Genomic DNA, 14,184 nt, shown 5'->3' on the forward strand with positions numbered 1-14,184 from the left:
AGAATGAATGCTTCCAATATTAATTAGATCCCCCTTTTACATTCTGAATAAAAATCATATCCAGGAAAGCTTCTAAATATGTTTTAGCGAAAATACTGCCGTGTCGTTGACACGGTTCCCCCATATGAAGGGAAATGGCGAACATCCGCAAAGACCCCACGTTTCAAGAAACCTGCAAATAAAACATAATATCGATAGATAAGCTGAAGTCTTCTGCTGCCAGTTTCAATATTAAATTATTCTCCCACAGTGATCCTGGATTGAACCTTGTATAAAAATTATAATAAAAGATCAAAACTTCATTCTATGGAAGTGTATGTTCTTCATTATAATATAAGCATTGACGGTTCCAATAAGATGACGGTTGTCAGCTGTTATTGTGCTGGAATAAAGCATGAAGAGACAAACTAGGAATGGGCGAATTAAAACTCATAAATATTATCACTTGTCATTTTAAAAATTGTGGACTGCACGCTCTAATATAATTTATAGAGGTAATGGATTCATGTATCAATAGAATTGGCTCTCACATTTCATGGAATCTCAGATTCAAGGATATTATTAATCTTCTATTCACTGTTCAATTACCCTAATGCGAATACCATCAATCTCTTGTTAAGTGCACATCAATCAATAGCGATGTACTATTATGTGACTGAAGTAAAAAAAGCTTGACAGGTTCTTCCCATAAGAGCTCTATCCATTTAGCTCTATGTCAATTTACTTCTTCTATACAATAGTTGTCGATCGAATGTAATCCCAAACAGTTGAAGGGCTATTTTCCTCAAATCATAAAAACCATTGTCACCTCAACCAGCAGTAAGCACTGTAGCAGTTTTGAGAGATTGTTCAACAATCAGTTACTCCTGAATTGAAAAGTGAAATATTATCTGCAATATTAAGGAGTATATATATAATGTGAAAAATTCTCAATTTTCTCAAAATTATCATTCCTTCTGAAAAAGGATTACAGAAATTGAGCTGAGACTTTTAAGGTATTTTTCTCTTTAGGCGACAAATCAAATCTAATTTTATTACCAATATTTACAAAAAAACACTTACATAGAAAATATATGTGGCAACAACAAATACATTAAAAAAAAAAAAAAAAAATATGAAGCATAAATGCATTATGCGTAATCAATAATCAATGGGCGTTGACACAATAATCATTGACTACGAAGTAGACGAAATAAAATGGGGACATCCCGAGGCTTAGCCTGACCTTTAAGCTTATTCTTCAGTTAATCACTTCAAAAATGATTCAAATAAGATATTATTCCATATTCACCAATAAAACTGATTGGTCAAATAGAATATTAGTCGAAAAAACTCATACAATTATTATTCAATATGAATCCAATCGACTTTGAATGTCAAGGGTTGAAATGGATAGAAACAATACCATGTAAGTGTAGCCGTTAGTAGGACTGAAACCATTCTCCAAGTTTTGTATGATGCCTATCATATTTATGATGAAAGTTTGAAATCCAGATATTGAAATTGTGGGATGAAAACTCTGACTACATTGTCAGAGTTTTCGTAATATCCAGTAAGCTTTCAATGGATCGTAAAATTGTTGAGCTGTTTCATGTCACAGCTGTATCATCCTTGGCACTATTCAATTGAATTTGCAAGTTTAGTTCTGTAACTAGAAGCTAGTTCAGGATGGTAAATGTTCGTTGCATTCACTAGCCTTTTGCAACCGCCGTAATAAAGGCATTCAGCACAATTTAATGCTGCTTGAGTTTACCAGTGCTTGCAGAGTTATCGGTGGATTGATTTCTCGTGGTACTCAGTTACTTCCATTAACTGTCAAACAAATTAATCAACTTGTATTTTGAAATTACAGTTTTGATTTTTTCTTTGAGGTGACAAGAGAAAGAGACCACTTTTTCTCTCCATTGGAAGTATTACCTGGAACAAACGGAAAAGAGCTACTTAATTTTGCCAGTGATTTCTCAATTGCATTTGTAAAACTACCTACCATTCAAAATTTAGAGCCGATCGATTATGCTAAATAGGTGAGTTTCAGACTCTGAATTCATTATGCAGATTATAGTTCACAGGACGTGAATCCATCTTAATGCAGATGCTGTCAAGATTTTGTGTCATTTTCTTAACTCGATCGCAGAATTTCGATTACTCTATTGACTTACAACGAGTCAGGGTATTACATATTCCGCAGATGCAAGAGGAAAAATTATTTGTATTGAGGGATCTATTGTATGAAAAACTATTCTGGAGACTAAATAATAAATTTTCATTTCAGAAGAATAATAACTCCTGTCAATATTGAGTTACTGCTGAATGGGACCCAATTGAATTCATTAATTTTGTATAAGTCAAATCAACGGACCCCCGATGCCATTCTTTCATCTCAATTTGGGCTTTGAATCAATAAAATCTAAGATGAACTACTGTAATTTTACGTTTCAGATTGCGAAGAGAATCTCTACCATTGATCTTGATAAGATAATAATATTATACGGATAGTCTGTGTGAGCTTAAATCTCATTTGAAAATTATAATTCATACTTTTTCAATCCTAAATATGGAAGAGATTCTTATTATAACTGACCGAACGCAGTGAGGTCCATGTTTTAATGCGAATTTTCTTTTGTCTGTCTTTATGAAACGCGATTACGGCCAAACGCGTTGATTGAATTCGATGAGATTTGGCCGGAATATTCCTTTTTCAACTGCGCCTAGAAGTATACACAAGTTTTTTTTTTGAAATTTCGCATTTTAAGGATAATATAAAAAGAAAAGGAATTCCTCCATACTCTGATATCACTATAATAATATTATATTACCATCTACTTTGAAGATAAGATTAATCAGACTATAGAATTATTCATAATCAATCAGCTGCGAGAAGTGGATTATTAATTGCATGCATTACACAGATGTCTGGCCGTGTCTATTTTTATAAGGTAGGGCAAGGTACATTGAGGTAGGGTGTCAATTTTTTATGATGCGTGCCCATCAGTATCAATATTCTTACATTTGAAAAACAAATTTAAAAGGTGATTGAAAATGAAATAAAATATGATTAAATGAACTGAATAACGCTGGAGTAATTATAATATTCTTGATTGGAAAAAAGTTAATTTTGAAATAGTTGAGAAATATTTTTATCAGATGTAAAGATTATCACGTGAAATTATCATATGGGATTCAAATCCTATTATATTGAGCGAGCAATTTCTGTATAAATCTTTATATCTGGTTATTTATGTTTAACGGATCTCGAAAACGGCTCTAACGATTTACACGAAATTTGGAACATAGTAGGTTTATGATATAAAAATTCGATTGCACTAGGTCTCATCCCTGGGAAAACTCGCTGAAGGACATTAAAAGGATAATTCATCCTTGGCTGAAACAGTTGTGGATAGTAAAAAAGTGAGTAAGTGAAAAATCGAAATATCGCATCCCCGAAATTCATAAGATGACATAATATGTCATAGCCTGCTGTGAAATATAAACTCGATCATTTTAGAGAATAATTGTGTTCTGTTTATCAATAAAAAAAATCTGGTGTGGCGCACTCACACAACTTACCTTGCCGTTATGAAAATTAATCACCTGACGCTAGTGTTCACGCGCATCTCAAGTCCACTATTCAAAGATCTAAGCTAGCTGGTAACAGGACAATAACGCTGGAGACACACGAGGTCTGCTATCTCTTCATAGTGAATGATTTAGGTTAATAGAACCAACAGTTTGCAATTGAATAATCACATTTTCTCGGATTTCGAGCTTATTTTCAATTTTAGGTGGAAATGTTACTGAACATTAATTGTTAAGATTTTCATGCTCAATCTTTTCCACTTGAAATTTTTCGTCTAAATTGTATCTGAAGCCTGATAATTGAAAAATCTAAAATCAAACTTTGTATAGATGGGGCGGAGCTCCTGAAATTTTTATAGATATGGGACTTATAGTTGATAGAGCTTATCAATATCTATTTTGGGTATGAATTTGATCGAAATAGTTGGAGCCGTCTTTGAGAAAATCGTGAGAACCCTGTTTTTGACAACATTTTCGCTATTTTAGCCGCCATCTTGAATTGCATTTGATCGAAATTGTTCGTGTCGGATCCTCATATAGTCAGGACCTTAAGTTCCAAATATCAAGTGATTCCGTTAATCGGGAGATTGATTGATTGATTGATTGATTGAGTACTTTATTTATGTAGATTACAATTATACTGCCCCGATATTTCAAACGTGTACTGAGTTTATTAACATATTAAGTGAGTTTTTGATCTTGGAGAAAACAAATAACAGTTCTCAAGAGTAAATTAAATGAGATGATATATCGTGTACACAGACGCACATACACTCATATACACACACACACACACCACACCACACACACACCACACACACACACACACACACACACACACACCACACACACACACACACACACACACACACACACACCACCACACACACACACACCACACACACACACACACACACACACACACACACAACACACACACACACACACACACACACACCACACACACACACCACACACACACACACACACACACACACACACACACACACACACACACACACACACACACACACACACACAACACACACACACACACACCACACACACACCACACACACACACACACACACACACACACACACCACACACACCACACACACACACACACACACCACCACACACACACACACCACACACACACACACACACACACACACCACACACACACACACCACACACCACACACACACCACACACACACACACACACACACCACACCACACACACACCACACACACCACACACACACACCACACACACACACACCACACACACACCACACACACCACACACACACACACACACCACACACACACACACACCACACACACACACACACAACACACACACACACACAACACACACACACACACACACACCACACACACACACACACACCAATATCCAAAAATCACTTTTTTGGACTCAGGGGACCTTGAAACGTATAGACATTTAGAAATTGGGGTACCTTAATTTTTTTGGAAAGCAATACTATCCTTACCTATTCTAATAGCGCAAGAAAAGTAAAAATAACGAGCGAAGCTCGGTGACCCGATATTTCAAACGTGAACAGAGTTTATTATATTGTACAACATTGTATAACATTGTTGAGGTTATTAAATTTTTTCATATTTCCTGCATAAATATGGCCTTTGGTCATGTGACCACTACTTGAGTCAATGTGCTTTTGTGTGTGTGTGTGTGGTGTGTGTGTTGTGTGTGTGTGTTGTGTGTGTGTGTTGAAACAAGGTATAATACGGGGAGACAATCAAGTATACACAGCACATTAAGGGGAGGGTGTACACTAAGGGGAGACCCCATAGTGTCACTGCTCAATTTTAGTAAAAATCACTTCTACATGCTTAAAACCATGTAAAAACGTAATAAAAAAAATCTCCCCATTTTGTTAGTACTCCACCTAATTGGGATACCTCCAGTTTCCAAAATTGCCACCACGTTGTGCTACGATCGCTAATACACACTTACACAAAACTCATTACGGATTGAGCATACAATGCGGGTACTTGCATATCCCTGCATATCTCCATTGTCTCCTTCACTGTTCGGAGTAACTGGTTTGCTATGGGGCTTGCCGTGAATTTATGAATCAGCAACTTATCTCCTTTTTCGTTCAGACTCATTGAGTCACAGCTTAGCGAATTCATAGTTTATTTTTCTGTTCATCCACTTGAGACATGAGAAGGGAGCGAGGAAACATGCTGCCAGAATGTATTGTGGTACTGATTTTTTAGTTATTTGCTACAAATAGTCTGAAAATGATTCTTCACAAAAAAATACCCTCTGCTAACCTTACAGTGTTAAAAATACCTGTTTTTTTTCTCCATATAACTCAAAAACCTTCCATAGTGAATAAAATCCTCTACAATTCAACGCCAAATTAGGTTCATCACAATCAATGGTGACTTGGTAACACAATTTCCCGAGAATTTTCCGCATTGAATTTGGGCTATTGCTAGTATGATGCGAATGGAGGCTTGTTAAGATTCAAGAATAGCACGTCAGTAAGTTTATATTCTTGAACAGGCTTCACTGAGAATTCACTTACTGTTTTAGAGAAGCGGATGCCTCAAACTTTGCTAACCTAACATTGTATCTCAAGATCAGGATAGCCTATGATAAAATGAAATTTGTCTCTTAGTTTCTCTCCATATTGACATTTTCTTCTGTGTCTGTCAATCCTTGCAAAAACTCTCTTGTAAACCTTGGATTGAATATTTTACTTGTGTACGGCATGCTCACTTTTTGTGAAAAGACGTTGTTCCGGAGAAAAGATTTAGTAATCATACCCTGCTCAAAAAAAAAAAAAATAGTAGTCACAACACCTTTTCCAATTTTATTTGAGAAAGTAAAAAGTTAATTTGAGAAAGTATCAATTGTATTTGAGAATAGTCACTTGTAATTGAGAGAATGTCAGATGTAGCCCAAATGAGAATAGTCAATTGTATTTAGGAAGTCATCACACATGTAATTGAGAGTAGTGAATTGTATTTGAGAAATCGTCAAATGTAAATGAGAAGATATCATATCATGAGCAGACATTTGAAAATGAGAAAATTTTCCAATTGACATGTCGTGACTCTTCTGTAGCCTACAGTACAGGTTTGATTTGAGCAGGAAAGGATACTGTACTACGTACACAGTATTCATAGGCTTTGTATGTGTGAAATTATTATTTTCAATTGTGAAATTGAGGAGCTGGTAGAAAAACGACCCGAGGCCACTCGTGTCGTTTTTCCGCAACACGCTTCATTCTATCCGCCATTAAATTCTGAACAGATTGGTACATAAATGTTGTTGTATCTTGAAAATGATTGAGTTGTGAAAATTTTTTGTTTATGTGGCAAACCTGAAATTATTCAGCTGACAAGCTGTGAGCCAGCAGCCAGTGAAATCCTTATTTTGTTTTCTTACAAAAGAAGAAGCTGATTGATTGATTGATTGATTGAGTACTTTGTAGATTACTTGTACTTATGTAGATTACAGTATATACTTGCTTATACACTCATATACAATAGCTTACAATACAGCAAAATTATAGATGAATTTACATAATATAGACTAAGAAAATAATTATTGAACTGTATATGATATGGAAAAAGCAATTTGGAATAACTATACAAGATTATATTGTAATGCATCTACATAAATTGGCGGAGCTTTGGACATATCAATGTCCATTCTTCGGAAAGAATATTAAAAATATCCTCCCAACTAACTCTCTACCAAATGAATGGTATAAGAAGATCATTAATACATCCAAGGGAACCAATTATCCTCTAGATGATGAAATAATGAAGAAGACGCTCCTGAAGAAGAATCCGATGCTGAAAGCATTGGGTTTATGAATTTCCCGAAAATCAGAACAGTACCATGTAACATTCCAGAGTCTTGATCATGGAAGAAACGTGTTCAAGAAGAAAATATCATCTTCAATTGTTCACTTCTAAATGACATTTTTTAGATCTTTATTATCTACTTATTAATTATCCAATATCATGAGCAATATATTATCATTATCACTACTCTTGATACGGGTTTTCATCATTTTATTGAACCTCTGAACATGTAACAACCAGGGTTATGGAAAAACGACCTGAGACAACACACCTTATATCAATTAATATCAGTTAGCCTTGGATTACTGGCTAATTATGAATAATAGCATTGAAAATAGTATAAAAAGATCAATAAAGTTCAAATACTTGCAAGAATATTGCATTCTGATGAAATAATGAAGATGTGTTCTAAATATTCCAAACTCAATTTACACAAAACTTGATTTTTTGACTCAGGTCGTTTTTCCACCCAACTCCTCAATTATTTCCCCTGTGCTGTTCACGAATGATTAATGAGAATCATTTCTATGTATGTATTGGCAACACGACTTTTGTCTCCAAACATTTGAACTTGATGAAGATCAAATTCTCTATGTTCACGGCGCAATTGAACTTTATCATCAATCAATTGAATCTCTTGATCAAGCAATTCGGTAACTCTCCAATGGATTTTGGGGCTCAAAAATATTTTTTTATTTAAAAACTAAACGTTTCATTTGAATATAAAATATATTATCATATTATTTTTTATGAGTACAGTTATGGAAAATAAAAGTATTGGTTTTTTAAAATCATTCCCCAATTACAACTGACAACTTTTCGATTTCAAATCGAGTTGATAGTGAGCTGTTGAACGGAGCGGTCGCAGAATTGTTTTGCTCTCTTATCTCAAGTTTCCGGACGGGTCGTGCTTAATCGGTTCATTTAGTGCATGTTTAACCTAGAACGTTCTTTCGTAATAATTGAATTATCAATTTGTTATTTATTTGTGAAATTGTTTTCAAGTGAATCGAAATATTCAAAGTTTATATTAATAAAACATTATCCAACAATACTTTCCACCAGACGGTAGTGCTAAAAAGAGACCTAGAGCTAAAAGTTATTTCGTAATAAATTGAATTATCAATTTGTTTTTATTTGTGAAATTGTTCCCAAGTGAATCGAAATATTCGAAGCTGAATGAATAAGAACATTATCTAACAATACTTTTCACCGGACGATAGTGCTAAGAAGAGTCCTCGTGCTAAAAGTTCGCCTGAGCTCGAAGAGATGGAACAGAAAAAGCGTGCTCCAGACCCAAGTGTTAAAGCTTCCGGTAATGTGAACTCAGACTTTATTGAATCACTATTTGACCGTTTTGAAAAGCGGTTTAGTAAGGCTATGGATGAAAAACTCGCGCTGCTAGCTACAAAGGTGGATTTAAATGGTCTAATTGAAAAAGTGAATAAACTCTCTGTCGAGAATTAACAGTTAAGAAATCAAATTGTTGCTCAAAAAATTCAGAATAATCTCATAATCAGGAACATGGAAAATTTTGAAAATAGATCGAAAAGGAACAATATAATTTTTCGCGGGCTGAAATATTAATGTGCAACAGTGGATTACGTGAGAACTGTCAAAGACTTTTGTGTGAGTCATTTGAGGGCACGAGCAGGTACCTGGGTTAATCGAGCACATGCATTGGGCAAGAAAATAGATAACGGGCCAATCATTGCGCATTTTCCGGACGATCAGGACATCCATTTCATCACGAGAAACAGTAGGAAGCTGAAGGGTACACAGTTTGTGATTCATAAAGACTTTGCTTTCGACACAAGAAAACGACGATCAAAGCTTTTCCGGGTGCTTGGCGAGTTGAAGAAACAAGTTCCGGGAGTGAGAGGAGAGTATCGGTTGAAGTGGATCGTTTAATCGTGAATAGTCGGGTTTTCACGCTGGATGAGGAGAATGGACTGGTCTCGGAGGGAGAGGATGGGCTGCAGAAGATCGGGAGCATGTTCGATGAGAGTGTGATGCGGGCCGTGAGCGGGAGCATGTGTGATGAGGAGGAGCGAGGCGGCGAGGACGAAGACCGCAACCGCTGAGATAACGCCGTCAGTCCGTGTGAGAAGGGACAGTTGAGTATAGTAGCGTACAATGTGGCTGGATTAAGTGGTAAGATTTTTCAAGTATATAATTTTATTTGTAATTATGATGTTTTTGTACTATTGGAGACGTTTGTTGAAAGAGGAAAGCAATTGTATTTTGAAAACTGTTTTCCAGATTACAATTTATACTGGGAATTCGCAGTTGGAGAATCAAACTGAGGTAGAGCAAAGGGAGAAATTAATAGAAATTAGTAAAAGAATAGAGAGTTTTTGTAAGGTAATCGATGCGCTTGAGAGGAAAGTTATTCACATGAATGCAGGACAACGGAATGAATATTATATAGTTCCAATTTACCTGAGTGGTGGAGAAGACATGGAATGGAGAGAGAATTCAATACATTATGGGAGTTTATGATAGTGCAAGAGCATAATAGAATAATATGATTTTAATTGGAGATTTTAACGGTAGAATAGGAAATGGACAGGACATGTCGGAATTAACAGATGTAATAGAATTGGGAAATGCACTGAGTAATAAGCAAGAGTCAAAGGATGAGGTGATTAATATGAAAGGTAAGAAAATATTGGAGTTCTGTGAGGTTTTTAATTTCATCATTATGAATAGAAGGATAAGTGGAGATAGGTGGGGAGACTTTACTTTTATAGGCAGAGGGGCTTCCGTAATAGATCTATGTTGCATGGCTGTCGAATTAGCGCAAATAGTTGGAAAATTTTCTATTGTGCCAGAATTTTTATCTGATCATTTCCCAATTGAAGCTACGCTAATCACGGTTGATACTCTAGAAAGAGAGAGCACAATTTTACCACTCTTACCGAAGTTGAAATGGAAGGAAGCGAGGAAGAATGAATATATATCTAAACTCACCAATGCTTGTAGAGAAATAAATGGTCTTCCCGAGAGTAGTGAGGAGACTTATAAGTATTAAATAATCTTATATAGAGCTGCAAATTATGTGCCCCAACCTGATAGAAAGAGAGAAGGATGGAGAGAAAAGTGGTTCGACAAAGAGTGTGCGGTTATGCGAAAGCGAGTGTTCAGCCTATTGAATGTGTTTAGAAAATCAAATTCGGAGCAGGTGAGAGAAAATTATATGAAGGTAGTAAAGGAATACAAACTGCTATGTAAGAGTAAAAGGCAAGCGTATTACAGCGATATAAAAGAACAATTCAGAAGAGTCAAGGATTCCAGTGATTTGTGGGCTCTGATAAAGAAATTCAAGTGTAGAGAGTTCAAGATTTCGGGAACTGTGAGTGCTGAGGATTGGGTTGAACACTTCAGACGAGTGTTTGGATCAGTTTGCGGGGTAGTCACATATTATGCGGCGAGGAATGTTGAAGATCAAACTCTTGACAAATACATAGATATGAATGAATTGGAAAGTGCCTTCAAGACAATGCGCAACAATAAGGCTCCAGGTGATAACAGAGTTCCTGCTGAGTTTTACAAGAATGCGTCAAAAAATTACAAAGAGATTATTTTGACTTTTTCCAATGCCATCGTCAGAGTGGACAGATACCAACAGGTTTCCACGTTCAATTATATTTCCATTGCATAAAAAGGTGATACTAATGAAGTGAATAATTATAGAGCCATATCTTTTATAAATGCTGTCGCTAAAGTATTTTCATTTATTTTACTGAGAAGGTTGCAGTTGTGGGAGGAAAGAGAAAATATTATTATAGAGAATCAGTGTGGCTTTCGGAGAGGTTATTCGGCTACTGATAATATTTTTGTTCTATTCAATATAGTAATGAAAACGTTGAATAGACCTACAAAGAAGTTGTACTGTTTCTTTTTGGGCTACGATAGTGTGGACAGAGAGGCTTTATTTTTTAAACTGAGTGAATTGGGAGTGTCGACTAAATTTATTGCGATGTTGAGGAGTCTATATAGAAATACGAAGTCTCCTGTATGGCATGGCGTGGAGGGTAACTTAACAGAATACTTTGAAACCAGAAATGGATGCGTATTCTCCCCGTTGCTATTCACACTATTTTTGAATGATTTGAGTGATGTTATTGGTGGAGGTATATTATGTTGGGCAGAGGCTGATAAATTCGCTGTTATATTCTGATGACGTGGTATTGTTGTCTGAGAATCCTCGACATCTGCAGTCAATGATAAATAAGTTAAAGGGATATTGCATAAGGTGGAATCTCACAGTGAACATGGCTAAATCCAAGATTGTAGTTTTCAGAAGAGGAGGACGATTGGGAGAAAGAGAGAAGTGGTACTATGGAAATGAAGTTATTGAAACAGTGAATGAGTACAGATACCTGCGAGTTGTTTTTTCATCAAGACTTGCCCTAACCGCACATTTTAAATGTAAGATAACAGCTGCCAGATTTGGGATTAATAGTGTATGGCGAAGACTCATTTTGAATGATGAAGCACCTCTGTCAATGAAATGAGGAATTTTTGATTCGATAAGTAAGCAGTTGTAACATATGCAGCACAGGTATTGGGATATGCGGAGAGAGAAGAACTAGAAAATTTCTGAGGTTGTTTGTCAAGAAAATATTTGGACTACCGTGTAATACGCCAAATTATATAGTATACTTAGTGACAGGAAAGGAAATTTTGTGGTTGTATACTTTGAGCGTTCATATAAAATATGTATTGAATTCTTTTGAGATACCTGGCGACCGATATCGAACATTGATCGCAAGGCATTGTTTAAGATAAAAGTGTGGTTGGTATTCTGAATGGAGACGGATATTAAGTGAGTTTGATATTGAATTGCCGATAACAGCGGACAACTGGCAAGCAGCAAATTTCAGGAGGGGGTGAAGCAACGTGGGAGAGGGTAATGGAGAAGATAAAAGCTAAAGTTAAAGTAAGTGGCTAGAGAGAAGAGAGCGGTCACAGTTTCACAGAATCTACGCAGATGTAAAAATTGACGATGGAACGAGAAATTACATGAATGATGAGTCCAAACGGAATGTTACCTCGATGATTTTCAAGGGCCTCCTCTGGGCTATTATCGCTCAATCACGCACCGCAAAGAGAGGAGGGGATAGGTATCTGTTCTATGTGCAATAGCCGAGAAACGGAAGATGCTTATCATTTCATCGGTAAATGTTCAATTTTGGTGAAATAAGAAAGAAATATCTGAGAGGGGTGATGCTAGAGAGAGAGACAGTAATTGAGTATCTGAATGGAAAATTTTGGACGAGTCTAGTAGGATATTGAGGAGGCAGTGGAATACAGGCGAGAATTGATAAAGGAATTCAATTTTTAGGAGTTTATAATCGATAAGAGTCATTTCCTCTTTATTGTTATTGATATCTTGTTATGCATATTGTGAAATGTACATTTTAATGCTGAAGTGGAAAAGTCTTTTTAGAAAAAGACAAAAGAAATTCCAGCTTTGAAAGTTTCAAACTTCAAAAGGTTGAATCCAAATATGGAATCAGAAATCATCTCCCATTATCACTCAATAAAATACGAGAAAAAGTAACCTTGTACAGTTAACATCACTGAATTATTTACGTTGTCGGGATTTCAGTTTTGTCATACAACAATCTAATTCATTAGGTTGAAATCGTTGAATATTACCATGGATTTCCTGTTGAATCATTGACTTAAAATCTTTGCAACAATCAATAAATCTATTACACAGTATAAATATGCAGTCAGTGAGTATAGAATGTAACATTCTATACTCACTGCTTACAGTAGGCTATAAACATTGTGCTGATCTGAACAGTGAGTATAGAATGTAATTACATTATATTACTCTAACAGCTAACTGGATCTGAATTGATCTATTGTAATAATGGACATAATGAAATAATGTCTTACTATTCCAAGTAAAACGAAACTAATGTTTGTGTTTGTATTAGAGCTGATGAGTGGATACTGCATACTGAGAAATTCATAAATGATCCAGACCAGCCTGGCGACTTCGATGCTATCGACACCGAATCTCCTTTTATTTCTATCAATGAATGAATCTGAATTAAAACCATGTATTGTATCAACTATCCTATTATCGTATTGTAATTCGTGAAGCCTGTTTAGTAAAAGCCAGTTACATACACATCGATTTTTACCGTCCTTATAAAATTCTATTAGATCAAACAGATGATGTTTGACAAGTTGCACTTATTCGAATTCATAAGGATGGCAAAAAACAATCGTACACAAATCAACGTGCATGTCGAAGACCCATACGATATTGTATTCTATGATCAAATAGAATAGTAAATATCGAAATAAGTGTTGCAGCCAGAACTTGTGTTAAGAACCACACACACACACACACAACACACACACACACACACACACCACACACACACACACAACACACACACACACACAACACACACACACACACCACACACACACCACACACACACCACACACACACACACCACACACACACACACAACACACACACACACAACACACACACACACACCACACACACACACACCACACACACACACACAACACACACACACACACACCACACACACACCACACACACACCACACACACACACACACCACACACACACACACCACACACACACCACACACACACACACACACAACACACACACACACACACACCACACACACACACACCACACACACACACACCACACACACACACA

The 14,184-nt window shown here is 36.1% G+C and overlaps 1 protein-coding gene across 12 annotated transcripts in view; it reads right to left on the bottom strand.

Annotated features, from left to right (window-relative positions):
* LOC111047531 (neuropeptide CCHamide-1 receptor) overlaps positions 1-14,184 on the bottom strand; it is a 190,420-nt gene that overhangs the window by 24,426 nt on the left and 151,810 nt on the right. For 3 of the 12 annotated variants that reach the window (XR_005572606.1, XR_005572604.1, XR_005572605.1), the window contains one exon: positions 1,147-1,917. The exons of the other annotated variants lie outside the window; for them this stretch is intronic. The gene's annotated coding sequence lies outside the window, so the exon portion shown is untranslated. Of the gene's footprint in view, positions 1-1,146; positions 1,918-14,184 lie in introns of those variants that run through there. 12 annotated transcript variants of the gene reach the window in all.

This window comes from Nilaparvata lugens, chromosome 1 (genome assembly GCF_014356525.2).
Source record: "Nilaparvata lugens isolate BPH chromosome 1, ASM1435652v1, whole genome shotgun sequence".
Classification (NCBI taxonomy): domain Eukaryota; kingdom Metazoa; phylum Arthropoda; class Insecta; order Hemiptera; family Delphacidae; genus Nilaparvata; species Nilaparvata lugens.